This window comes from Nothobranchius furzeri, chromosome 15 (assembly GCF_043380555.1).
Source record: "Nothobranchius furzeri strain GRZ-AD chromosome 15, NfurGRZ-RIMD1, whole genome shotgun sequence".
NCBI lineage: Eukaryota > Metazoa > Chordata > Actinopteri > Cyprinodontiformes > Nothobranchiidae > Nothobranchius > Nothobranchius furzeri.
In genome coordinates, this window is record NC_091755.1 from 57,659,619 (window position 1) to 57,686,996 (window position 27,378).

The window sequence follows — 27,378 nt, forward strand, 5'->3', positions numbered from 1 at the left end:
TAGTTTTGGCATCGCCATCAACCTAGTGCAGCAACCTGGCAGCGAATGGCTTTACCGATCAGGAAACGGCTGGCGGTGAATGAGTTAAAAAAATTCGCAGTGAAGGGAGAGAGCAGAGAGTGTGTTGGTGATGGTGGCTTTGCAACATGGCTGAATGTGTTCTGTTAGCCAATCAGAAGTGAGGTGTGTGCATATCATTAAAAATAATGAGCATCTCAGAACAGGAGCATCTAGTATTTCTTAATGACTCTTAAGGCATAAGAGAACCCTTCAAATGTATTGAATAAACGAGTAGACCACACCATTAATAAGATTTTACCTGCAGGTCTTCAGCTTTTAATTTGTTAGATTTCATCTTCTGATCAGGTGTAAAAACAATTTCATCCAAGAAACTCCTCACAAGAAAATGTCTTCTTTTCCCATGTTAAATTTAAGAAATTCAAAAGAAGTTTCAAAAACACAACAGTAATATTCTGTGGTTGATTTAATCTTTAAGGGGAGATAACTGTGATATTGTCTGTCCAACAACAACTCATACAGACGTGATGCTAATGCCATTTGTAATAAAGGGCAATTATTTTGTTTACAGCGTAGAGACTAGGTTTAATTTATTATTATTAGCTGTAAATTGTTTGTTCATATTAATGCAAATTGTGCATAGTACAGTGTGAAACCTGATGATGCTAAAGCCAAAGATGCAAGCTTTCAATTAGTCATTTAATTAGCAAGAAATAACTGAGGATCTCACAAAGATAAGGATAACAAACACTGAAAACAAAATCTTCTCCTAGATCAGGTATTTCTCTTAGTCTAAAGCAACAAGGACCAGGCTGTGTGTTGAGTGCAGGTATTTTAACATTTGGAGCCGTAATGTACCAACAGACCTGTAAACTCTCAAAAATAGAGACGTGGGAAATCACAGTGAGACCGAATTCTCACTGCAGGGGTGTGAACGGATCCATAAGTGTCTGCTGGTATGGCGGCTGCAACGTCATTGCCTTTCCACAGCCGTGGTTAGCTGGCCCTGAGGGGGAACAGCGAGAGGTGACACGTGTTTGAGTAAACTGCCCATTCAGGAACCAGAAAGACGTAACACGTCGGTGACTCTCTGCTCTTATTTTCAGAGAGTTTCCACAAATAGGTTTCCCCCACAGAGACAAATAATTGGCGTGATGTCTTGGGGGCAAAAGCAGCCTGCATATTTATGCCAGTTCTCCACAGGAGGATCACAGTCATGCATGGAGCGAGGTATGATCCCTAGAATAAGGTTAAAGATTTGACAATAGAACTAATATTCATAATTAAATTCATTACAAAAAATAACTGAAGTTAACACTAGTAAGTTTTTACTAGTTAACACAAATAAAATTTGTAGAAGTTGTGACTGTGTGCTCATCTTAATCTTTATTTTTCATAACCAGTAAATGTAACTTGGAGTTCGTTTGGATGGAACAATCTCAGTTTGATTTCAATAATTTAGCTTTTTTTCTTGCTGAAATAAAGAAGTAGTTCAGCTATTTTGAAATAGATTTATGTGGAAAAAGTACTGACCAACTAATATCTTACTTTGCGGATGACATTCAGATTGACCTCAGAGACCTTAGAGAAACGGTAAAGGCTAAGGGGGTTAGGGTAAAACAAGTAAAATTATTGGTCATAGTGATTTATTTAAATGTTGTTTTTTCATGTCTCTTTACCTAACCAACCATGTTCACCTGGGACTTGATATGACTTAAATGTGATGTGATTACCTTCCACTATCCACTCTGGTCTATTAATCTCCAGAGCACATAGACACCAGGAAGGCTGCTGCTCTCTCCTGGCTGAATATTATGCATGTTGGAACAGAAAAACAACCCAGATTTCATTCAGCTTATTAGTTAAGAAGACATCTAGAAATTGGTTTTATAGGTTTGCTGATTGGGTCTAGTTAACTTCATATTTCTGCAGGTCAAGGAATACAGAGGTAACTCTCTTACTATCATAGTTCGAGCATGCCAGAAACAGTTGGCCTCCCCCTCTGTGGTCACATTATCATTCACCTGAACACAGAACCACTATGGATGCAACTCTGCAAAACTAATTTAGCCTAGAAAAGAGTTACAAAAAAGAAAGATTTTAAACTTTCACAGTAATGAAGCGCCACTTGGAGAGAATGTATCTTCTTATGCAGCAAGAAGCTCCTGGAGTGCGTCTTCTGCTGTTTTGAGGCTCGATGCTGGTGATTGTGGAGGGCTGGTGTTTACTAGAAGATGGACAGATATTTTTTTTTTTCAGAAATCTCTGAGATTTCAACTAATAAACGAATGGAAAAACTACTGGTACTCTCTGTACCCAAGGAAAAAGTGCTGGTAAAAATGTGAAGCACCAACGGTGCTAAAGTCGTCAATTGTATTTTTTAATGGGGCGGTTGTGGGAACGAGCCCTCGCACCGTGAGAATAAATGTCACGTCTCTAAAGCTGATCTTCATCCGCGTGTGTCACACATCACGTAATCAGGAAGCAGAAAATCCATGAACTGGGAGATCATTTTGGGCCGCTGCTGTGAAAAAAAACAAGTCGTGAACCGGAAAAGCTTCTGCAGCTCACACTTCGACAATGGATTGTGAAAGAACAGAAAGAGCTAGAAACACGCAGATTCTTTCTGATGTAAGGAGTGAGTCTACTCTTTCTTTTGGTAGTTTTGGTGTTCACAAGGTCATAGAGCACAATGTTCTGTGACTCTTAAACCCCACCTCCGGTAAAAACGGTAAAAATCGCAGGCTGTCAGGGGCTTTCTGATCAGGAAACAGCTGACAGAGAACCAGTGTTGCCAACTTAGTGACTTTGTCGCTGTTCCTAATGACTTTTTGAACCCCCTCAATGACTTTTTCTTCCAAAAAGCGCCTAGCGACAAACCTAGCGACATTTCTCAGGACCCTTTGCTACTTTCTGTAGAACTTTCTTGTAGATATTCCCTACAGATTGGCAACAAACCATTTGCACTCTGAACCGTTCTTCCGGGAATAAGGAAAGAGAACGATAATCTGCACATGTGCACGAGGACTGACCAATCATAAACCGTTTTCGGCCGAGCTGACTCGCCGAAGACAAAGGCTATGTTCGAGATGAGCCAGTTCTGCGCAGATTAGATCACCGGTGATCGGCGCGCAATGCTTGCCGGTTAGCTTTGTGTCTGACATGACGCCGACTTGCTCTGACGTCATGCATACGTAGGCAACAATAACCTCGTGAGATCAAGGCGGCCGCAGATTTTGGAGCAAGGCGCTGCAGTTTCTCTCCATCGGCTGCAAAACCTAGGGGATGACGGGAAACGCCTGGCTCTCTCCTGATCTAAAATCTGACTCGTTCACATTACATCCAAACATTTGGTGGTAGAATGCAAAATGTTAGTTGGTCACATGTATTCTGTAAATCATGTAACGTTGATGATGACAACTATAATTTAAACTTTATTTGAAAAACTGGTTTTTATCCAACTATCTAAATACTTAGAGGACAACAACCTCCTATCTCAGTACCAATCGGGGTTCAGAAAAAACTTCTCGACAACTACTGCACTGCTTAAGCTTTCTAATGATATCTACTCTGGTTTTGACAATAATTTAATTGGTGGTGGTGCGATTTTTCTTGATTTAACAAAAGACTTTGACCTCGTCAATCACTATCTACTTTTAGATAAATTATATGCTTTTGGTCTGTCAAGGCCGTCTCTACTGTGGTTTAATTCTTTTCTTCATCATCGTTCTCAGTTTCCTTTAATGGCTCTGAATCCAACACGTGATGAGTCATTAGAGGTGTTCCCCAAGGCTCTTCACTTGGGCCGTTATTATTTTGAATTTTTATTAATGATTTACCACGGTGCTGCAGATCCTGTTCTGCTCAGTTATATGCAGATGACACGGTCTTATACTGCTCTAAGTCGAGTAGATCCAAAATACAAGAAGCTCTTCAGCCTAATTTTGATGAAGTGCAGCTCTGGCTAGCTCAGAACAAACTTCTTTAAATAAATCTAAGACTTACTCCATGCTGTTTCATAGATGTAGTACTTTATCTGTTATTGACAGGACTCTTAATCTTTATTTTTTGGATTCCTCGCCGGTACTTTCTTCTGTTAAAATGAAATATTTAGGAGTCTGGCTGGAGCCAGAGCTGTCTTTTAAATTTCACATTCACACAACATGTCTTAAGGTCACACAGTGTTTACGAATCCTTTACTACTTTCAGTCAAAAACGGCAACACTGCAGTGAACTCTGCACGTTGCGTAAATGATGTCACCACATAATCTCCTCTCCCCCCACCCCCCCCACACACACATACTTTCACCAACTTCAGAGAGGAACTTTGCTTTACACCCCTCCTAAGATAAACGACCGACTAATGAACGGCTCCTTTCAAAGAGCCATAAGTACCATCACTACTGGTTTTTAATACCCATCAGATGTTATGTTTTTTTATTTTAAATATTAAGTAAAACAACCAAAAGAAAACATGTTGCATCAAGTTGTTCTGAACAAGAATCTACATGTGATTGAATGCTTGATGACTGACTGAGAACAGAAATCTAATGAAATGACCTGCTAAAAGTTATCCAAAAGAGCAGAAGACAAACATACGTATCATTAGCTCATGGAGTGATGTTTTCTTGTTTTTATAACACCTTTTTAACTAAAAACATAATGCATGCTGTAAACGTGAGAACTTTTAAATGCATTGTGAAACTCACAGTGACCATCAGCTCATCTTTTTCCTGGATATTTGTGTGCAGCAGCTTGAGTCTGATAGCCTAGTGGACTAGACCAAATTCTTGCTTTGCAAAGTTTGGTCTAGGAACGCTCCACTGGAACCTCTGTAGCCCCTAACAGCATTCTGGCTGGCCAATCACAGCTCTCTAGAGGGGTTTCAAACACATAAAGAGCTGTGATTGGTCCATAATGGTGGGCCAATCATAGTGCTCTATCTGCTTAGTGAACAAATCACAGAGCTTTATCTGCTTTGTGGGCCAATCAGGGCACTCTATTTGCCTGGTGGGTGGGATGATGCAACAGAGTGAAACAAGATGGCGACAGCTCGTTTGAAACGGCTTTTACATTAATTTTGGACTATTAGAACTTGGGCTTCATTAGAATCAGCAGCAGACAGATGTATTTAAGTGCTTTTTTTATTAGAAAAAATTGTGTTTTCTCCTTCTTCAACTGCAGACCGCCTCATTTACCGATAGCTGTTGCGGTGAGTATGTCACATTCATTGTCCAGTAGCATGCGGAGATCATTTGAAAGATAACGGTAGAACCCGCCCCATAACCGAGAGCCGTCAATGGAGCGTTGCCAGACTAAATAATACATTTATTCACTTAGTCTGGCTTGCCAGGCTATGAGTCTGATGCACATTTTGGCAGATTTAAAAAAATGCTCTATAGACAACTTGTTCACAAGCTGCACCAAACCAGAGAAATGTGTTGCATATTTGCTGAATGGCATTGTGGCCTAAACAATATTGTAATGTTTGTTTTTAGGTTACTGATTTCCTTTATTAAAACCAATAATATTTTTGAACTGCTTTTGCTTTGTGGTGATTTAAAATAAAATCTACTTTGTTTATAGGTAAATTACTTCAAAATTGCCCTCTAGAGCTGATGTGATTTGCCCAAAATGTTTACTGTTCTACGAGTGTCATGTACCATGTCCTTGTCTCCCAGTTCTCTTCATGTCTCCTCTCCTTGCTTTGTCTTTAACACCCCCCCCCCCACCCCCCACCCCCTCCCCGCTTTTGGTTTCTTTCTCTTCAGTTTATCGTAAGTAATTTCCTAGTTTATTATTCTATATTTCATTTGTCATTTACTTAGATTATGCATTTCTTTTCTCCCCAGCCCTCCAGTGTCTCTAGTTTCGTGCTAATTAGTTCATTCATTTTCAGTTTTCTTGGACTTATCCCCCCTCCCAGTTTGTTGGTTTTCCTCTTTGTTCTTCCGTTTTACTGCGTTTCAGGCATTCTTAGCATTTATGCAGCTAAGTTACTCTCTAGTTCTTTATAGTTTACTTTTCGTTTTCACCATGTTAGTTTCATCCTCCTGCTTTCTTCTTCTTCTTTGAGAAAGGAGAGCAGTCTGGATGCCCAAAAGGTGTATTGCTGTCACCTCTATGTTAAAAACAGGACAACACCCCGCTGGTTGTTTGTCATTTGAATGAGGGCTTGGTTTTTTTAAAAGTTACTCTGTATTTATCCTCCTCAAGAGATTGATTACATCTTTTGAGGGGAAAGCAGCATAATTTTACCCCAATGGCACGCAGTCTCTCTTCTGCCTTCAACGCCGTCCTGAGGCTGAACACCGTCACTCCACAAGGCCCAAGAAACCCAAACAGGGAGCAGCGCTCGTGCGTACCGCTCCCCTGCTTTCTGTTACCTCCCCACTCAGTTAATTGATCACACCTACTCCTAATCTCCTTAATTTAAACTCTGGTCTTGTCTTGCTGTTTGTCAGTTTGCTCTTTTGTCTGAATTTGTTGTTGCCTCTTGTGCTCCTGATCATCTTGAGTTTGGCTCCTGTGAGTTTTATTTTTACCTTGTGTTCTCTCCCTTTAGTTTTTCTGAGTCTTCTTTTTGATTTTGCTGCAACTCTCCTTCAAAACAAAGGATTATTTATTCTATGGGAACAAATCACTCTCAGTGTGTCGTTCTGGTAACTGCATTTGGGTCCAAACCTCCCTCAAAATGCTACAAGGAGGGAGGTGGCAAAAAGTAATTGAGAACGCTTAACATTTCTCTATTTGGTCTGGATTTTTCACTCACTTATATTCATTACTTTTTGCCATTTCAAATAATTTAGTGACTTTTTGTGCCTTTGATTTTGTTAAAAGGTTATTTACAGATACACCTAAAGCCTATCCTTTTCCCTGTAAAAAGATGGGTTGTATGGAGGATGGGTGGGGTGGTCATAGCGGTGAGCCAGTACCCTTCCTGGCCCCCACTGGTGGCGCCACTGCAAATTTAAGTAATTTTTTATTTTATAAAAATTTTCGGTTAAATACAACAAATAGCCAAACAGCCATTTTAGTTAGTTTGGTAAAAAAAAGTGACAGAGTTAACAGAAGGTTGCTGGTTCGAGCCCCGCTCAGTTTGTCGCTGTCATTGTGTCCTTGAGCAAGACACTTAACCCCCCCTTGCCTGCTGGTGGTGGTGGGGGGACCGGTGGCGCCACTGTTGGGCAGCCTCTCCTCTGCCAGTGTGCCCCAGGGCAGCTGTGGCTAACGTAGCTCATCACCACCTGGGTGTGAATGTCTGTGGGAGTGGGTGAATGACTGATTGTGTTGTAAAGCGCCTTGGGGGGTTCCAGGTCTCTAGAAGGCGCTATATCAAATACAGGCCATTTACCATTTAACAAAATCACGAACCAATCTGCCAATCAAATTCCAGATAATAAAATCCATTTTTATAGAAACCCCCATCCTCCTCTCTCCCCGATTCACCACTGAGCACCACTTTTAGGTATTGCGTCTTCTCGCGCTGATGCTCTCCGTGCTTCATCACCCACCGCTTGCTCCGTGAGACCCAGATTCGGGCTCGGATGAGTTCATTTGATGGAGGGATGTGAGTGTTTGGTCGTGGGCCCTCGGATGCCCCCACCCCCAGCTCCCTCATCCCGCGTCTCGACGGACCTGAACATTGCTGCAGCCGCATCGCCGGCTGCCTCCGAACTGCGTTTCCCCGCCGCGATAGACGTCCGCGGAAACCGGTGAGCCGCTGTCACGGGAGGACGCTGGACCGGAGAAATCCTGCCACACACCTAAAGGATAACAGCAGACAGACATTAAATCACATTTGTAGGTTTTTTTTCTATGGACCGTCTTGTTTACAAGCCTGACAGATAAACAGCCAGCTGATGGTGATATTACGACATGTAGGAGCTGGATAACTATTGCTGTGTGACCGACACCCATCTGCAGTGGATCTGAACATCCTACAGAGGTAAGCTTCGGGGTTCTGCTTATTTCTTTTTATTTTTGACGGTTCGGATGAAGCTTATCATGCAGCATTGTTGCGTCGTCAGTCCTCCTCCTGAGTTGGGCTCTGATCTCCTCACCTGGTGACTAGAGATGCTGGTATAAGTTAACAACAGCCTGTTTGGTGAGATGAACCTCAGGCTGCCTGGACTGCAGCTAAAAGCCACATGATACATCTCATTCATTCTTCAGCTGCATGTTAACGACCTACATATCAGTTATCAAATCCCACCTCTTATTTGCAGTGAAACCACTTCTTATGTCAGATTATTAAGAAGTTGAATCAGTACCAATCCTGAATTTATCATCACATCAAGATATCCTTGAAGTTTCATCACTCATGTCATTAGAAGTACTGCAGTTTGTGTCTAAAAGGAACCGTCCTCATCCTTCTACAGGGACCTGGGGAATGTTCTGGTTCTTCTGGTGATGCTGAAGTCCAGTTTTTGTCCAAAATGATTTACAAGCCTGTGTTTAACAGGAATATGATTAATTAAAAGCCAGAGTTGTTAGCAAAGGGCTGATTGGTCAACTCACTGGGATTGTACATCTGTGGATGGCACACTGAAGGACATCCGTGTGTAACAGTGTTGTGCTGGGCAGTCTGAGTATTCATGCCTTCCAGTGTGGGCTGGATGATGAATAATCGTGTTTCTGTTCCCCGACTGCCCTTTTACATGAGTAAACCATCAAACCAGTATCATGAAGTGTTGGTGTGTGGGGCCGTACAAACGCAGGACCAGGGACGCTCTGGGTATCCACTGTGGAGTCAGTGTCACATCTGCTGCCTACAGCCATGATGATGCCGTACCACAGAGTCTGAAGGAAACCCAGCTGGCTCCGGTCCAGTGTGGTGGGTGTTTTTAAAAACTGGCTTAGTCAGGGTTATGCAGCAGGGAGTGATTAGACGAGATAGCGTAAAGTATCACACATACGAATAACGTCAGCAGGTCACAGATTATTTAAAGTATCTTCACACCGGGGGCCTGTGGAATCCTGCAGCAACCAAAGCAGAGCGACACAAACAGCCACAAGTCCATGAATATTTAGACAGCTGTCGCTCAAACTGTTTACGTGCTGAATGGATGAACAGAGATTGGTTGTTCGTCACCCGTATGAGGGCTTGTTTTTCTAAAGTTACTCTGTATTTATCCTCTTCAAGAGATTAATAAAATCTTTTTTGAGGGAAAGCAGCATTATTTCTCCCTAGGAACACAGCATCATTAAAAATACCAAAGGTTCTCATTTAGGAGTGGGTGTTTTCAGAAAAACACTCATTGTTTCCTACTGACACAGTAATGAATGACAGATCTTCTTAAAGTTGTAGATTGGTGAAAATCTGAGCTCTTTTATTCTGCAGGGCAAACTGGTCTGATAAAATATTCATTTGAAAATCAAAATACCCAATAACTACAACTGACAGATAAGTCTCAGTGTGCAGATCTGGAGATGCAAGTTACAAGATTTTATCTGCACTAGCTCAATGGAACCTTTCATCTATAATAAAAGCCGTCTTTAATACCAGAGATTTAAATTACTATCATCTCATTTATATATCTTTTACTTGTAATTGTGTTTATTATGTTCAGCATAATAAACATAATGATTCAGATAAGGGTAGAATGCCTTCTCCGGGTCAGGGATGAGGTCCTGCTCCAAGTGGAGGAGTTTAAGTATCTCAGGGTTCACTTGTTCACAAGTGAGGGAAACCTGGAGCATGAGATCGATAGGCGGATTGGTGCTGCATCTGCAGTGATGCGGGCGTTGTACCGGTCTGTCGTGGTGAAGAGAGAGATGAGTCCGAAGGCCATGCTCTCGATTTACCGGTCGATCTACGTTCCTGCCCTCACCTATGGTCACAAGCTTTGGGTAGTGACCGAAAGAACGAGATCGTGGATACAAGTGGCTAAAATGAGTTTTTTCTGCACAGTGGCTGGGCTCTCCCTTAGAGATAGGGTGAGAAGCGCTGTCATCCGGGAGGGGCTCGGAATAGATTCGCTGCTCCTCCACATCGAGAGGAGACAGTTGAGGTGGCTTGGGCATGTGGTCAGGATGCCTACTGGACGCCTCCCGGGGAGGTTTTCCTGACATGTCCAACCGGGAGGAGGCCTAAAGGGAGACCCAGGACATGTTGGAGGGACTATGTCTCTCACCTGGCCAGGGAACGCCTTCCCCTGGAAGAGCTAGCCCAAGTGGCTGGGGAGAGGGAAGTCTGGGCCATTAGACTTAGGCTACTGCCCCGCGACCCGACTCCGGATAAGCAGAAGAAAATGGATGGATGTTCAGCTGCTTTTTCAGTTAATCTATATTTTGTCTAAATGATTTTTTGAACTTAACCTCCTTGAATAGAGTGTCAGTGCTTTTATGGATTAAGCAGGAGTAGTTGGTTAATGGAGATCCAGCCAACACGTCTGCTGGCAGAAAAGCATTAGAATAATAAAACAAAATTCATTGTAAAGTGAGCATTGACTGTATTGAGACAGAATTTGAATGCATGCCTGCAGCTTAAGGCCAGTCAGATGTGGTTGTTTCAAATGACTCTCATGAAGTTAAAGTCCCATTAGTCATCACACACTGGTGAAATTCATCTCTGTATGTGACCCGTACCCGTGGGGAGCCGTGAGCTGGAGACACAGCCGTGCTCAGGAACTATTTGGCGGTTAACCCCCCCAATCCAACCTCTGAAATCTGAGTGTCCAGCAGGGAGGCTGATTGGCTGAACGTAAGCCTCACGGAAGTTACGATACCACGTTCGTAAAAGTTACGTTAGCATGTTGACAACGATGATTTTGATAGTCAGAATGAATTTGTGGTTATAGTCTTATTGGCTGTCGTTCTGTAGTCCAAAAATCACAACTTTTCGGAGAAAATATGTTTGAATTTCCAAAGGAAATGGAAAATAAAAGCAACTATATTAACTGATAAATGGTGACCCTCAAAAGCTCTTGATTTTGATGAAATGGGGCAAAATAAAATAAGAACTTTATTGAAAATCACCAAGCAACATTTTGAATGAATGAATGAATGTATTTACATAACAACTAAAGAAACATACAGACAAATTCCACATGACTACAAACAGATATGGCTTCACATACAAGAAATGTTGTCTTTTTTGGCAGATGTTGGTTTTATGTAGTTTCACGTTCTTTACAAAACTAAAATAAAATGGTGTTTTATTAACAAAGTACAATTATAAAGAAAACATTTAGGTGGTAACAAACAAGACTTTCTTAACCAAACTACTGATGTCTTTCCAAAACTTAAGTGTGAAAGCCGAGTGGATTTGTAACATCATCAGCAGACGCAGGACCCAGAGTCAGTCTGGCAGCCTGAGTAGATATGGTACCGACGCCGGGGTTAGAACTCCGATCTCCCAGTCCCAGGGCGGACACTCTACCACTAGGCCACTGAGCAGAGACAATGTGTAGTTTTTACCTTTAATCTCTGGAAATATCCATCAAAATGTTGTTGAAATGAATTAAATGATGCCCAGTTATTGAAAACTATTAGTGGCTTTGAAACATACAGCATGCATCAAGGCGAGGTTCCTTGGCAGTGAGAAACACCCTAAGTCTCAGGGCGACGCCATATTAGACGCCATGTTTCCATCCACAGGACCCTGCGAGGACTAAATGCATTTATTGATTAACGGTGACAAAACTTTCACCATTCATAAATGTTGTTATTTTACACATTTACCTCTTCACTCGTTGATAGTGATGTGAGGGAATCTGACGTTCTTGTTATTTTGCTGGAGGTTGCCCTTCTGGGGATTTTTGACCCTAATGGGCATCCGTTGGTAAGGCCTTACTCGAACACTAAAATGCTGCTTGCTTGCAATGATTTAGGTCTGTACTGCCCCCTATCCCCAGGGAAACTACACACCATCACTTTTTAACACACGCAGAAAATAAAGTACTGTCAAGCTATTGTCCAAATGTTCAAACATAAACAATGATGAGTGGGGTATTGTTTATTTTAGGTTCACTTAGCTCTATTGAGTGATTTTCATGTAAATGCTTAGTGCCTAAATGCAATTCAGGGCTGAGCAGTGCAGAGGTCTTTTTATACACTTTTCTGAAAGCAGCAACCTGCCACAGTTTCATAGCAGTGAAGGGAAAGTGTAAAATCCCAAGACTGACAGCTAAACAATGAGTATCACCTCACGAGCTGAATGCTGAACATGTGCAAGCTGTAAACTCAGGTGATGATCTCATTTTAAACGGTTACACAATTTCATGTAAATGAGAAAATCCAGATTATAAATTGAATGTGCTACTGCTAGTTTACCCGTTTAATTATAGATTCACTAGGATAAATACAATAAAGTTTATCTCTCGCCAAATAGAATATTTACTACGAAATCACAATGTAACCATAGACACATTGCTTGGTGTGTGTGTGTGCATGCGTGCGTGTGTGTCTTCTCGATCCCCAGTGAGTCGTGGTGGATGGCTGCTTATACTGAGCCAGGATCCTCTGGAGGTTTCTTCCTGTTAAAAGGGAGTTTTCCTCTCCACTGTCGCTGCATGCTTGCTTAGTATGAGGATTGCTGTAAAGTCACTGACTCTAGTCAGTGACTTGATGCAATTTGCTGGTTTCCTTATATAGGACACATTTTTTCTGATTGGCTTAATGAACTGACCTGGATTGGAATGTTTATTATGTGAAGTGCCTTGAGATGACTCTTGTCGTGATTTGGCGCTATATAAATAAAATTGAATTGAATTGAATTAAAATATTTGAGCGAGTTTAACCACAACCAGAAAAAGAAAATACTTGAACGTGAGCAGAGATGTCCCCGTCTGCTGTGTGGCTAGCCAATGGTCTCCATGCAGGGGAGCATTAGCTTTATTATGAGAAACAAAGAATAATAATTTCACAAGGTATTGGTCTAATTGGCTTTTCAATAAACTCCTTTCTTTTTCTTTTCTCTTATTCTTTCTGTTTTATTAACTTTGCCAGCTTTTCTGAGCCAATGTCTCCAAAATATCAGTCACATATGTGTTAGAATGAATGAAAATTACAAGGTAATTGCCATATCACTGCGTAACTAGCCATCCATGTCACTTATAATTTTATATTACATTGAGCTACAATTAAATCAGTATGGATTACTGAATTTTTTGGCATTAAACCCATGCTTCTCTGTTGTTGCTGCTTTTCAGCATGCTGATTTAGCCTTTTGAAACAAACAGTGTAAGTAAATATAACCATAGTAAATACAAAATGTAGTTTTCAAATGATGTTTTTTCTTATTAGGAAAAAAATGAATGAACCAACATGGCCTTATGAGCTAAAGTAATCGTCTCCTAAACTACATGGTTGTAACACTGCTATCAGGTGTTTGTGATAACTGGTAATCAGTCTCACATCACTGGGGAGGAATATTGTCTCACTCTTCTTTACAGATTTCCTTTAATTCAGCCACATTTAAAGGATTGGTTTACTCATTTAATCAATGCATTTGCAGTGGTCTTTTGCAGAAATGATTACCTTGTAAGTCATACACGAGGGGAAAAAATATACCGATGCAGCATTTCTCTGACCTAAAAATTGCCCACATCACCTTCAGATAGAAGGTTTTGGAGTGCTATTTCCTGATACTTGGACATTTCACCTCTGATTGGCTAAAAGCAACATGACTCTACCACTGACTTGCAACATGGAAGTTTTATCGCCCCAAATAACACAAGCCTGAAGGAGTTTCTGCTGTGTGGTGAAGTTGCTGATGCTAACGGTTAGCTTAGTTTAGACATTCTCTGCTGATTCCCGAACGTCAAACCAACAGCCTTCCCCGTCACGAGTCAAGATCGGTAAGTTCATGAATGCTAATTCACGGTCTGACGTAGAACTGTCAGGATTTTCAAGTCCTAGAGTTTCACTGTCTATTTTTATCAGAAGCTAATGCAGGAGATATGTGTAGGAGACTGTTCATGTTCGGCCTGCATGAAAAACTCAGTGACCGATTACAATTAAAAAATGACTTAAAACATTTTTTTTTTCAGTCAACCACACCTTTACAGGTTTTTCTGCATGAGGTCAAAGATCAAATGTTCTCCGTCATAATTTTTTGGTAGAAGCAGAATTCATGGTTCCATCAATTACAGCAACAAAGCAGCTCCAGACCATTACACCACCACCACCATGTTTCACCATTGATGCAATCTTTATCTGAAATGCACAGTTAGTTTAACCCCAGATGTAAGGGGAGAAACACCCTCCAGGATGTTCCGCCTTTATCTCAGTCTATAAAATATTTTCCCAAACCTCTTGGGGATCAACAGTGCTTTTTGTCTGTGAGATGGCCCATTGTTTTCATTATGATCAACAGAGGTTTTGGCCTCTCCCATTTTCCCTCCCTTGACTCTTTCTAATCTTTTTTTAATTTATTATTTTTTCTCTTGTGGAGCGCCTTGTGATTTTTATCTTGAGAGGTGCTATATAAAAGATTGTTTTCTTTCTTTCGTTAGTCTTTCTAATTATTGAATTGTGAACTCTCACCTTAACCAAGTGAGGCTTGAATTATTCAGAAGCATGATGTTTCACAGATCTTGTTAGCTTTGTTGTCAGTAACTTGTTGATTCCTTACAGATCTACATCAGTGCCACCTACCATTCATGGACTCACCCATCTTGACTCATGATGGGGAAGGCTGTCGTTGGTTTAGCGTCCGGGAAACAGCAGAGAATGTCTCAAGTAGTAGAAGCTAACTCTTAGCATTAGCAAACCCACCACACAGCAGAAGTCCTCCAGACTTTTTATTTGTGGAGATAAAATATCAAGGTTGCAGAGCAAACAGAATCAGTGGTTGAGTCATGTTGCTGTTAGCCAATAAGAGGTGAGATGTACAAATATCAGGAAATAAGAATCCAAATCCTGTTGTCTGCTGCCACTTCCTCCTCCGTTATGACATCTACGTCCACAAACTGACACACCCAAGCTTTTTGCCCAAGAGAATGACTTACAAGGCATTCACTCCACAGGAACAAAGTGCTTTTCTGTTGTGAGCAATTCAATATCAAGAAGCAATCTCGTGTAGATCTATCCTTGTTGTTCTGCTAAGTATGTAGAAATAATTCTGTTTGTAACTATACAGTTAATTTAATGGGGGTGTTGTTTCATGTCACACATTTGAATAGTTTAGATCAGAGGAATAATTCCTGTTTGTAGTTCCTTTATACATTTATTTCAGATATTCAGTTGGAAAATAAACAATTGGACACACATTTAGTAATTTTGTATTTTTGTATTGTGGAAATTTATAGTAAATGTATTAAATTGTATTGAAAAAGGATCCACATGTTCTTGCATAGTTCTATGAAAAAAATAGTTACTTTTCCTGGTTATTAGTTACATTATAATATTGTAACTCAGTGACTTTTTTGAAGAAGTCCTTTACAACTAACTAAAAAGGTTTTTAGAGTAACTTTCCCAACACAGATTGTGAGTGTTACGAATGCTAATTAAAACAAAGCTGCAAAGTGCTTTTCTAAATCAGCTGTGAGTGATTTCAATCTCATGAAGCAGTCTCACGTTGACCCACACCTGTTCTGCTGATAACACATAGAAATAATCTATTTGCTATTAAAAATATTTTGAATGGTGTCATGTTTCATATCACACAGTGATTTTTAAATAGTTTAGTCTCATAATACACAATTGGACAAACATTTTAGTCTCTTTAGTGTATTCTGTAATTTATAGTTTAGTATTATAGTAATAATAGTACATGTAGTAAGTTCTGTGTAGGTCAAATCAACATTTATTTTGCATATTTTCTGAGAAAGTTGTGCAATTGTAACTCTTCCTGGTCTGCTCTGAACAATATTGTTATATTTCAGAAAAAAATAATAATGCAAAATGTCCATTTCTATTAAGCTCCATAGTTATTTTGAATAATAAAACCTTCCCAGATGACAAACATATTATTATATTATATTATTTGTGCCACATTTGCAGCATCACTGCCTCATTAAAAGTTCTTTTTTTCAGTCTCTGACACATTTTTGTGTAACCCTGTTTGGAACAAGCCAGGTGGCTTTTCTACAGTCATAGAGCCATAGTCGTGCCGGTGATGTCACTGATGAATCAGATTCATCAGGCTGAGTTAAGTTTAAAAGAAGCTCAATGAAAAAAAATTACTTAATCTTTTTGATGGGAATATAAAAATGTTCTTTCATATGACTCACACTGTGCTAGCTGCCAGAAAAAAAAAATCACATACAGCATTTCAGGCTGTTGTTTCACTATATTTACCATAGCAACAGGATGGCATTCTGAGCTTGTGTATTCTTCCTGCTTATCATTGGTGAAGTGTCTCAGTGCTCCATCTGCTCATCCATTGTCTCATCAGCACCCGTTAAATTGTGCACAGAAAACTCTGAGCGTAAAAGACACAATTTTTATCTCTGTGGAAGGGGGCTCCTCCAATTTTGTTGATTTTCTCAATGAGGAGACAATTTATGGCCTTGCTGTTTTGAGTTCATGTCATCCAGGAGCTGATGAAGCTGGCTTCAGGAGACAAAAGTGGACATCTTACATGCTGCTGAGTCAGTGACCTTTCCTTGCATCAAGCCATCGTGCTCAATGAGCTCCTCTCCTCCTGACCCTCTTACCTCCTCCCTCCTCCTCTGCTTCGCTGTTCATGTAAGGCAGCAAAGCAAATACAAACAACAACAAAAACATAACAACAACACAGAAAGCAAATGAGCTTACATTTCCCAGACACATTTTTTAGCATTTGTTACATTTTTATCTTATGTAAGAGCTGGAAATGGCTGAAAAGGTTTTACTTTAAGCCCCTGACAAGTGTCTAGTTATCTCCCAGAACTTGTCACTTTACAATGGGTCCCAGCCTGGGCTGCATTGCAGGATGGATCAAATGGCACATATTTGCATGTTAAGCTGAACCCGCCACTGAGACAATTAATCAGCACACAGCTATTAATGAGCCTGTGTCCCCTGGTGATCAATTATGTCTCATGTGTCCAAAGCAGGGAGGATCCTGGCTGCAGCTGCATGTTTGTTCACGTCAATGTCTTCATGTCTGCCCACATTTTTCATAAACAACCAAAGGAAAACAAATTTTCTTGGATATTAGAATTCAGATTGGGGTTGATGGATGTTTCATTTGGTTCCATGCTAAGTTTACAAGAAAATGTCAGTGATGGAAGGAAAAATGCAAGAGAGGATGCGGCAGATGTACTTACTGTAAGGCAGAGTGCTATTCAGAGTTCAAGAACTACAAAGAGAAATTCTTCAACCTGTGCTTGAATTTGTGGAGCAGTTGTTAGAGTCTGTGGGTGGTATGTATATAAAAATAGTGTTTGGACTGGGACAGAGCTAGCAGGATTTCACTGTATTGTCTGTATAATATCTGGAGTCATGTCTGTGAACTGATTACTGTAGATATAAGATGGATGAACCCTTCATGTCGACATCAGTTGGTTTCTGCAGAGATGTACTGAAGCCCAGTGGGTGGTTCCCACCACCATCTTGGTGGCGTTACGTGTCTCGTCACTCGCGGAAAATAGCAGAGAGCAAGGCTGTGAGGGTTGAGACAGATTATTGACACCCTTCAAATTCTGAGCTGATGTAGCTACAAGCTAACTTAGCTAAACCAAAGCGAATGGAGGTTGGTAGGCTTTTTTTAGCCCAAAAAACATGGTTGAGCAACTCTGCTACCCTCTGCTTTCTAGGCTGTAACATTTTTAAAGTGAGCCCGAGTGTGAGACCTTACCTGGAGCAAGCGGGAGGAAAGCTGCTTCCGCTAGCACTGACGGCTGCAGACTGCACATTCGCAACTGTTTTGCCAGTAAAAGTGTGAATCTGCAGCAGCAGTAGGCAGCTGTACCCTTCTCATCGGCCCAGTTGAGAAAGTTTTATGATTGGTCAGTTTGTTGATGTAATTTCTCATGCACATGTGCAGATCATCATTCTCTTTCCTTGCTCCCGGAAGAATGATCTGGAGCACAAATTGTTATTTGTTGCTAATCTGCATGGAGTATCTACAAGAAAATTTTACAGAAAATAGCAAAGGGTTCTCACAAATGTCACTTGGTTTGTCGCTAGGTGCTTTTTAGAAACATAAGTTGTTGAGGGGGTCAAAAATTTGTTAGCGATAGCGACAAAGTTTCTGAGTTGGCAACACTAGGGGGAAATGCAATTTTTGTCACTTCCTGGCTTCACTTTCTGCAGGCGGAGTTTGCCCCTTGGTGTGAACTTAACAACGCTGGTGGATTCTTAGGAAATGTGCTTCACTAAAGCAGGCTTAAACCAGGTTTAAACCTGGAGAAGAGCAGAGAAACCAGAGAAATGCTTTAACATTCACTGTGATGTTGCATTGAACAAGCAAGTAAATCTGGTAAAACAAAGAAAAAAAAATCACATAACTGAAAACTCCTGAAAAGGCAGAACCCAAAAAACGGTCCTCTTCAGCCTGTTAGCGTGGCAGCTAGTTAGCTCTCCAGTCAGAAGGATGGGTCTGAAACATGAGAAATGTCTAATACCAGTAATATTTATTTTATTTCAGCAGCAGTACTCTTGTATCAGCTGTAATCTCAGTCAGTGTTTTGGAATAAACGATTAATACAGTCTGTTAGCCTTCATAGTCAGGAGACCACCGGCAGCAAACATGAAGCTAACGTTAGCTAGCTAAGACGTGCTGGTGGACACTCTTACAGTATAGTAATATATTATATTTATAAAACACAAACAATAAAAATGCTCAAACTTACTTGCGAGCACATCACATCACCTTCCACTACAGTCCAAGGGAACAGGTCCAAGAACGCGGCTGCATTTCCTGTTCTCATGCAGCCAACGTAGGGCTTTTCCGTTATGTCTGTACTAAATGCGTAGTGCGGTGAGGTCAAACTGGGTTCAGAAGAGCGAGGCGAACACTGACGTCACTCTCCTGCGCTTCTCAGGATGACCAATTAAATTTGAATTATGAAACAATTTATGCATTTCTGCTAATGCATTTTCATTTTCAGATTTGACATTTCAAATTGAATTTTGTTACACATTTTCTGGACTGTTATTTGAAATTTAAATCTTAGATGTTTTTTCATTTATACTTTTAATTAAGTCACAGAATAATCAATGATGAGGAAGAAAATTAAAAAGCAGTTTGGATGATTGCTTATTTATTTTATTTATGAGTCAAATTTGGCAGTAGTAATATGAAAATGAAAATTTATTTCTGCTACAGTACAATAAAATGCTTTGTGTTACACATACGCTTACATGATTCTGGGCTTTATAGCAGGTCAGAGAGCAGGTCTGAGCCATCTGAAGATTAACACCAGAAACCAGCTGCCTTCTGGCTCCTGCCACCAATTACATCAACCCAAACCAGGACCTGACCCTGGGTGATTGTCTGTACTGCAGCCCTGAGCACCATATGGACACAGCATCTAATGTTAACGCGTCCAATGCCATCGTCACCTCACTTTCATCTCAACAGATTATCCTCAACCTTTGACATGCACAGCTCTGCTGCACGTCAGATGCAGATGCTGTTATTGTTCAGACTCAAGGCTGAGTAATTAACAACTGAGAAAAACCAGAGGAAAGAGTTGGATCATTGATGAAGATGAAATACAGAGGTGAACATTTTGAATAATGATTCACAAGAATTAAAAACTATTTTCAAACAATGATTTAAAAATGTGCAAAAGGTGTTCTTATGGACAGAAATATTGCAAAAAGAGTGTAGCCAGCAACATGACTGGGTTAGCTTTCCAAATGTTTGTATTAGTAGAATTTATGCTGACTCTCCTGTCGGTAACAAGATGGCGCCTGTGCTTGGCTTAGCCGCAGTGACCGGCCACTTTTTCAAACTTTTCTCCACTAACCTCCTCTTTTCCACCTTGCTTCTGGCTGCGATCCTCTTTAGTAGTGTCCTTGCTACCATCTCCTATGATCGCCAGACTATTTTGTCCTTCCGTTCGTTCACGATCGCCCAAGATGTACCAAGGACGTACCTCCTTGTTTGTTTATCGGAGTGGCGCACTGGCCCGGAGCCAAACGACGATTCCAACAGGGCGCCTCCAGCGATGTTTATCCGGTCCCGGGAAAACGTCAGAGGAAAAGAGGTAAACGAGCAGGAATCCAGGTGAGAATAAGACTTCTCTTAAAGCGTGGTTTATCTAGTAAACATCGGCATGATCTTCTAGCTTCTTGTCCTTTGTTTGGTGACCTGGGCGCCACTTCTGCATTACCGCCAGGCCGCGTTGTGGCGCGGTTTCTCCGTCCAAGTTTTTTAAGGTCGGTTTAACCTCATTCCTAAGTGGTTTCTCCTCCTGTTCCCTCCATAAGTGGTTTTTATAAACACCATGGATCCAACCCCGCTAATTTACGCCCACTAACTCCAGCTGTTTCTGTAGTTTCTGATTCCTCCACATCACTCAGCATGGCTCTATTAAATACCGGCTCTGTTAACAATAAGTCCTTCCTGCTCAATGATTTAATTCTCTCTAAAAACCTGGACTTTCTGTTTCTGACTGAAGTTTGGCAGCAAACATCTGATTATTCTGGTCTGATTGAACTCTGCCCGAGTGGTTATTCTTTTCTTAGCCAGCCTCGGGGTTCTGGTCATGGTGGAGGCCTAGCTGTTGTTTTCAGAGACCATCTTCCATGTAGCCCTACAACCTCTGGTCACTTTGCTTCCTTTGAACTGCAGCTGATTAAAGTCGGGCGTAAGGACCCATTCTACTGTGCTGTGGTCTATTGTGCACCTGGTCCAAACAGTTCTTTCCTTCAGGAGTTTAGTGACTTTCTCTCCTCCACTGTGAAGCTGTCCAGACTGGTGATTGTTGGTGAATTTAACATCCACGTTAATGATCCCTCTGATCACTTTGCCATGAATTTCTCCAGCCTTATGGACTCCTTCAGCTTTACCCAGCATGTTTCTGGCCCCACACACACACACACCGGGGGCACACTCTGGACCTTGTTTTTACCCTGAGTCTGAATGCTGACAGTGTTTGTCGTGAGGACGTTTATATTTCAGATCACCATTGAATTTTCTTTAACTTGTCAGTTTCTGCGTCCCCACCTCCTGCTCGCTGTATGGTTAGTTCTCGTTTCCTTAATGAGAGCACAGCTAGCAATTTTTCTGTTGCTTTTGATCCACCCTGTTCTTCTGATAACAACCCAGATTCCTTAACTTCTCAGTTTAACGAACACTGCCTCTCCATTCTGGACAATATCTGTCCTGTCAGAACCAGATCAGTTCCTGCAGTGAGCCCTACTCCCTGGTTTGATGACAGCCTTCGCAGCCTAAAGCGCCAGAGCAGAAAAATTGAGCGCTTGTGGAAGAAAACCGATCTCCACTTCCATCTGCTGCACCTAAAGGATCTTCTGACATCCTTTAACTCTGCAGTCAAAGACGCTAGGGTTTCCTATTTTTCCAACCTGGTGTCCCAGAGCAAAGGGAACCCCAAGGTGCTGTTTAACACCATCAGCAGTATCGTCTCTCCTGCCTCTCCTACAGCCTCCATCCACTCTGTTGCAGACTGTGAGAACTTTCTGTCTTTCTTTGTGCTCAAAGTCAATAAGGTTAGATCTAGCATCTCTCCTTCAGCCTCTCCCGACTCCAACCAGGCCCATCATCCTAGATAGCTTTGCTCCTGTTTCTTTGTCTGAGTTAACCAAACTGGTTAACTCTATGAAGACCTCTGCATGCCCCTCGACATCTTACCCTCATCTTTGTTTAAAAGTGCTTTTCAGTCCATCGGTCCCAACATGCTCTCTATAATTAATGCTTCTCTGGTTTCTGGTCAGGTCCCTGCCTACTTTAAGAATGCTGTAATCCACCCGCTTCTTAAAAAAACGAGTCTTGACGCCTCTCTCCATAGCAGCTTCAGACCCATCTCTAAACTTCTGTTCATCTCCAAGACCTTGGAAAGGTTGTGGCTAAACAACTCACAGCTGCTCTTGATGAACATAACGTCTATGATAGCTTCCAGTCAGGTTTTCGTAGAGCTTAATCTATTGAAACAGCTCTTCTTAGGGTCTCTAATGACCTTCTGACTCACAGTGATGCAGGGGACTGTTATGTTCTGGTCCTGCTGGACCTGACTGCAGCCTTTGACACTGTTGACCATCACCTGCTACTGGAGAGGCTGAGAGACTGGGTAGGCCTATCAGGAACTACTATGAAGTGGTTCTCCTCTTATCTTTCTGAGCACTCCTTTTCTGTGGCCGTCTTCAAGTTTAGGTCCTCCACCACCTCTCTTACCCATGGTGTCCCACAAGGTTCTGTGTTGGGGCCTCTGCTCTTCCTCCACTATCTGCTTCCTCTTCAGCACATCCTGAGCTCCTTCAAAGGAATCTCCTACCATCTTTATGCAGATGACATCCAACTGTACATCTCCTTTAAGCCTCATGAGATGTCTAAGCTGCAGCTGTTACACACCTGCGTAGACTCTATCAAAACCTGGATGGCTGGGAACTTTCTACAGCTGAATGAAGATGAGACTGAGATCCTCATCTGTGCCCCAGACAAGCTGGTTTCCAAAGTCAGAGACTCTCTTGGTCAGCTTGCTTCTCACACCAAACCTTCCGTCAGGAATCTTGGCGTGACCTTTGACCCAGCTCTCACCCTGGATTCTCATGTCAGTCCTCTTGTTCACTCTTCCTTCTTCCATCTTAGGAACATTGCCAAGCTGAGTCCCATTTTGTCCCGCTCTGAACTTGAGACAGTTATCCACACCTTCATCTCCTCACGCTTAGACTACTGTAACTCTCTTTTCACGTGTCTGAGCAAAACCTCCCTGAACCTTCTACAGGTGGTTCAGAATGCCTGTGCTCGGCTTCTGACCAAGTCCTCCAAACACACCCACATCACCCCGCTTCTCCTCCAGCTTCGCTGGCTGCCAGTCAACTTCAGGGTTCATTTCAAGATCCTGGTTCTGGTCTACAGGGCCTTACATGGACAGGCACCATCTTACATTGGTGATCTTCTTAGTCCCTACACCCCCAGCAGGTCCCTGAGGTCCAGTGATCAAAGCCTACTGGTTGTGCAACGCACCAGGCTAAAGACCAAAGGTGACAGATCATTTGCTGCTGTGGCCCCCTGACTCTGGAACTCTCTCCCCCTGAGCCTGAGATCAGTGGACTCAGTGGTCTCCTTTAAAAAGCAGCTGAAGACTCACCTGATCAAGCTGGCTTCAGCGTGACCTTCATCACCACCCTCTCCTTATTCTGCTCTCCCCACCTATTCCACCTTCCTCAGGATCCACTGATTTCTCTCTTTCCTCTTCACTCTCTCTCTTTCTTAACAATTTTGTTTTTAATCAAAATTGTCTATTTTCTGCTCATTTTGAATATATTTTTAACCATTTCCTAAATTATTTTTTATATTTTTACATTTTTTGTTTTTGTGAAGCGCCTCGTGATTTCTATCTTGAGAGGCGCTATAGAAATGATATTTTCTTCTTCTTCTTATCAGAGTCTGCCATACAATAATGAACAAATATGTACAGTAACTGGCCAACTATCTGTTGGATAAAAACATGATGCACTCATTGTGTTTTCATGAGTAGAGAAGAGAGTACATTAGTCTACTTACCCTCAAACCATTTTACCATACCATAGCATACTTTATTTATATAGTACATTTAAAACGCAGCATGGGAGCTGCCCAAAGTGCTGCACAGGCTGGACCAAAACACGACGAATCAAAGCAACAAAAATAGAAGATACAATTACAAATCAATAAAAGTAAATCAAAATATGAGGAATACTATGAACACAATAAAACACTGAAACAAGTCACGTCTAAAAGCCAAAATCGTAGAAGGGTGTCTTTAAACGAGATTTAAAAACCGCCAATGATGGAGCATGTAGAACTATAATAGGTAGAGAGCTCCACAGCTTTGGGGCAGCATGTACAAATGCTCGTTCACCCCATCATTTGTAATGCATCTGGGGAGTGCAAAGCAGCTGGAGGTCAGCTGACCTCAACATACACGTGGGTACATAGGGAGTTTCCCATAGGGCAACAGGTTGAACAGGAGGTGGGCAGGATGTGTGTGGTCTCCACTGATGGCCTGGGCTTCCTGAGGCTGCAGGATTGTGATATACGATGGCAACTTCACGCTTCTTGATTATTTATGTCCTTCTGTAGCCGACAAACAGAGCTAAAACACGTTGTTTCACGAGTATTATTCTTATGTCAAGTTGTGATCTCATATATTTATATTTTAGAGACTTACTTGTCCGTGAAAAGTTCATCAACTCTGTATCAGCCGAGGTATTCCTTAAATTTGAAACATGTATGCGGTAGTCTAACGCTATTGGTTAGTTCTGGTCGGCACTCGGTTTCCTATTGCACAGAGCTCTGCGGGGCAAGGGGCGTGCTTAGCAAATAACTAAATAAAATAAATGACATAGTGCTTACATTATATCACATATCATGATGAGACAATCACTTTTACGGATTTCAGAAAAATCATACAACATTTCTGAAAGGGGAAAACTCCATAAAGATACTTTAACAGGAGCCATGATGATTTTTATAACACCATAGACACTACTGATGTTGAAATGTGTAGCCAGATATCGCAAAAAACATGGCATCCTAAACTGGACTTATTCAACTTTATGGCTTCTTTAATGTCACATTAAAATTTATATTTTTGTTGTTTCTTATGCATGGAAGAAAATGTGTCTTTTATTTAGAAATGAGTCTGCAGCAGCAAAGTAATCACACAGTCAGTATCCAAGAATCGTTTAATTATTTACCAAAAACCACTCACTCATAGTGCTTTATGTGTTGGCTGAAAACAATGTACACCTGTCATGTCCCAAACCTGCAGAGGCAGCACCAAACCACCAGATGGAAAACTACAACATACACTCCAAGCAGCATTTACAGTCTATATAAATGAACGTGTACGCTTTCATTGAAAATCACTCATTCCATTAACTGGTAGAACCATCTTTGGTATGTTCTTGATGTGTCTAGTTTCTAATTCCATTTTTAGTTCTTTTTTAAAACACAGAAAAGTTTTTTTTTTTTTTTTACCTTGCTAACAGTTTCGTCTGTCGACTGCAAAACTTCCTCAGAGCTGACGCTGACGGTGGCGTCACTTCCTACTCCGGTTATCCGCGGGCAGCAGAGGACGTTGTCGCCCTCTACTGCCCACTCTCCCCTCTCCGATGATGCAGTCCCATGCACAATCCAATGTGTAGACCCCATCGTCTCTGTTCATGGTCTCGCATCCACGTCTCCTTATCTCTATAGCTTCTTTTATCCATCTTTGTATTTCTGTTGTTTGGTGTTTATGATCCTTGTGTTGTCCCAGTCCATTACATGCTTTTCCCTTGTGCAATGATCTGTTACGGCTGACTTCTTTACTGTACTTTCTGCTTCTTGTTGTGCTGCTCTTGTGTGTTTTTGACTTGTTTCTCTCTCGCACTCCTTTCTATGTTCTATTGCTCGTGTGTTGAGTTGGCGTCCGGTTTCTCCTATGTATGTTTTACTGCAGAGTTTGCATGGGATTTCGTAAATGACTCCACATTCAAGTCCAGCTGTTATCTTGTCGTTTGGGTGCACTAGTCTGTTTCTAACTGTTGTGTATGGTTTTGGTGGTGTGCTTATGTTGTGTTTTTTTCATTGCTCCTGTTATTTTTTCTGTTATGCCTTTGATGAATGGTAGGGTTATCACTGGTTTTGGTTCTTGTCTTTCTGGGTTTCTGGTTTTTTGCTTTGGTTGTTCTTTTCTTTCTGTTGTTGTTTGTTGTTTTCCTTTGTTTATTGCCCACCATATGACAATGTTTAACTTTGTTGATGTGTGAAATTAAAATCTGTCATTTAAATGAGACGGAATAAAGATTAATTAAAGGTCACGTTTAGGCAATGAGAAAACTGAGGGGAATTTGTTTGAATGCAAAACGTCCAATAAAAAGATCCAGATTTTTCATCTGCTGTTTGGACTCATTTAGACAGGGGAGGGTTGTTCTCTCTGCAAATAAAAAGATCATTCCTTACTGTCCTAATGGCCTTTCCACAGAGCATTTTTCTCATCATTAAAAGCACAGTGATGAAAAAGAAGCATGTCGCTTCCAGTGGGGCTGCATCTAATTTTAACACATCAGATGTCCTCCTCACATCTCGAAATGTTTAGCATATATTTTATATTTGCGTGGGACCATAAACCTTGAGTTAGAAATGGTGCAAGTCTGAATCCCTTTTCAGGACCTTCGCCTTGGAGATGTGATCTCTGAGTGCCTTCATTATTTTGATTTAAGGAGACATTTCAGGTGACTTTTGTTCTGCCTCAAACCCTTTTGTCTCAATCTTTTCAGCTTTGAGACAGTTTGGAGTTCAAACTAAGCTGTTGTTGCTGAAAGAAGTGATTAAAACTTTCTATAAGATAACAAAAAGTACATTAATAAATTATTTCCTTTAAGACATCTGCTCTCAGTCTTAATCTTCTTCACTTAAGTGATGCAATATCTAGTGGTCTCCATTTAGAGACTACACCAATGCAAAGGATTTGCATAGCAATGTGGTCATATGTTAAACTTATCAGGGGAATTAACGTTTAGCACAGCTTTCCTCGTTTTTATACTTCAGTTTGCTGCCTATATATCATTCAATATACATTTGTGTGCATGCGTGCACACTCATTGTGCAAAGAGGAGCTGTTTCTGCTTTAGTAGCACTCAATGTCACGGATAATTAGGAGTATAAAGAAAGGGTAGAGTTGTCATAACACTCGATGAAATGTCATGGCCGTCCGTTTATATGTGGTTGGGGTAAATAAAAAAATATTGATGACAAATTTAGAGACAAATAAGAATCTACTGATGCAGACTAATGGACAGCACAGCTCTGTGTTTCCTTATTTGATTCAGAAACGTGTGATGTCATACAGATTCCTCTCACTACGCAGCACGCAAATACTGATAAAAAAGCAATTCTGCTGCTTTTGGTTTGCACTAAGAGCTCACTTTTACCTCCTCAGATCCATTTCTTTAAATGGGCTAGATCATGGTATTTTAAACCTTTGAGAGTAAAAGTAGGCACAGCATATGATTAAATCTTATTGTTTGCATTATTGAGATGTCATTTTATGTAAAATATGAGTTATTTTTGTCAGCCTATCTTTGTACCCTGAAATGAAACACTTGAATTTAGTGAAATCCCACCTCCACCGGCCTGAGCTCCACCCATTTATTATGTAACCCACAAAGCATCATGGGCAAAGACAAAGCAACGAATGAGAAGCGTTCTTGAAAACAACACTGCCGCTCCAACAAAACACGTGTACAACAGCTGCATCTTAAAGTGACAGTGTGTTTTTTTCCTGGCGATAGGTGGCAGTAGATACCCAAATCGTTGCAAGCAAGCAGTAT

At 41.2% G+C, this 27,378-nt stretch overlaps 1 protein-coding gene across 2 annotated transcripts in view; it reads left to right on the plus strand.

Annotated features, from left to right (window-relative positions):
• Positions 1-7,315: 7,315 nt before the first annotated feature.
• Positions 7,316-27,378, plus strand: part of dlgap4a (discs, large (Drosophila) homolog-associated protein 4a) — a 134,779-nt gene continuing 114,716 nt past the window's right edge. For both annotated transcript variants that reach the window (XM_054746027.2, XM_054746028.2), the window contains exon 1: positions 7,316-7,966. The gene's annotated coding sequence lies outside the window, so the exon portion shown is untranslated. The remainder of the gene's footprint in view (positions 7,967-27,378) is intronic.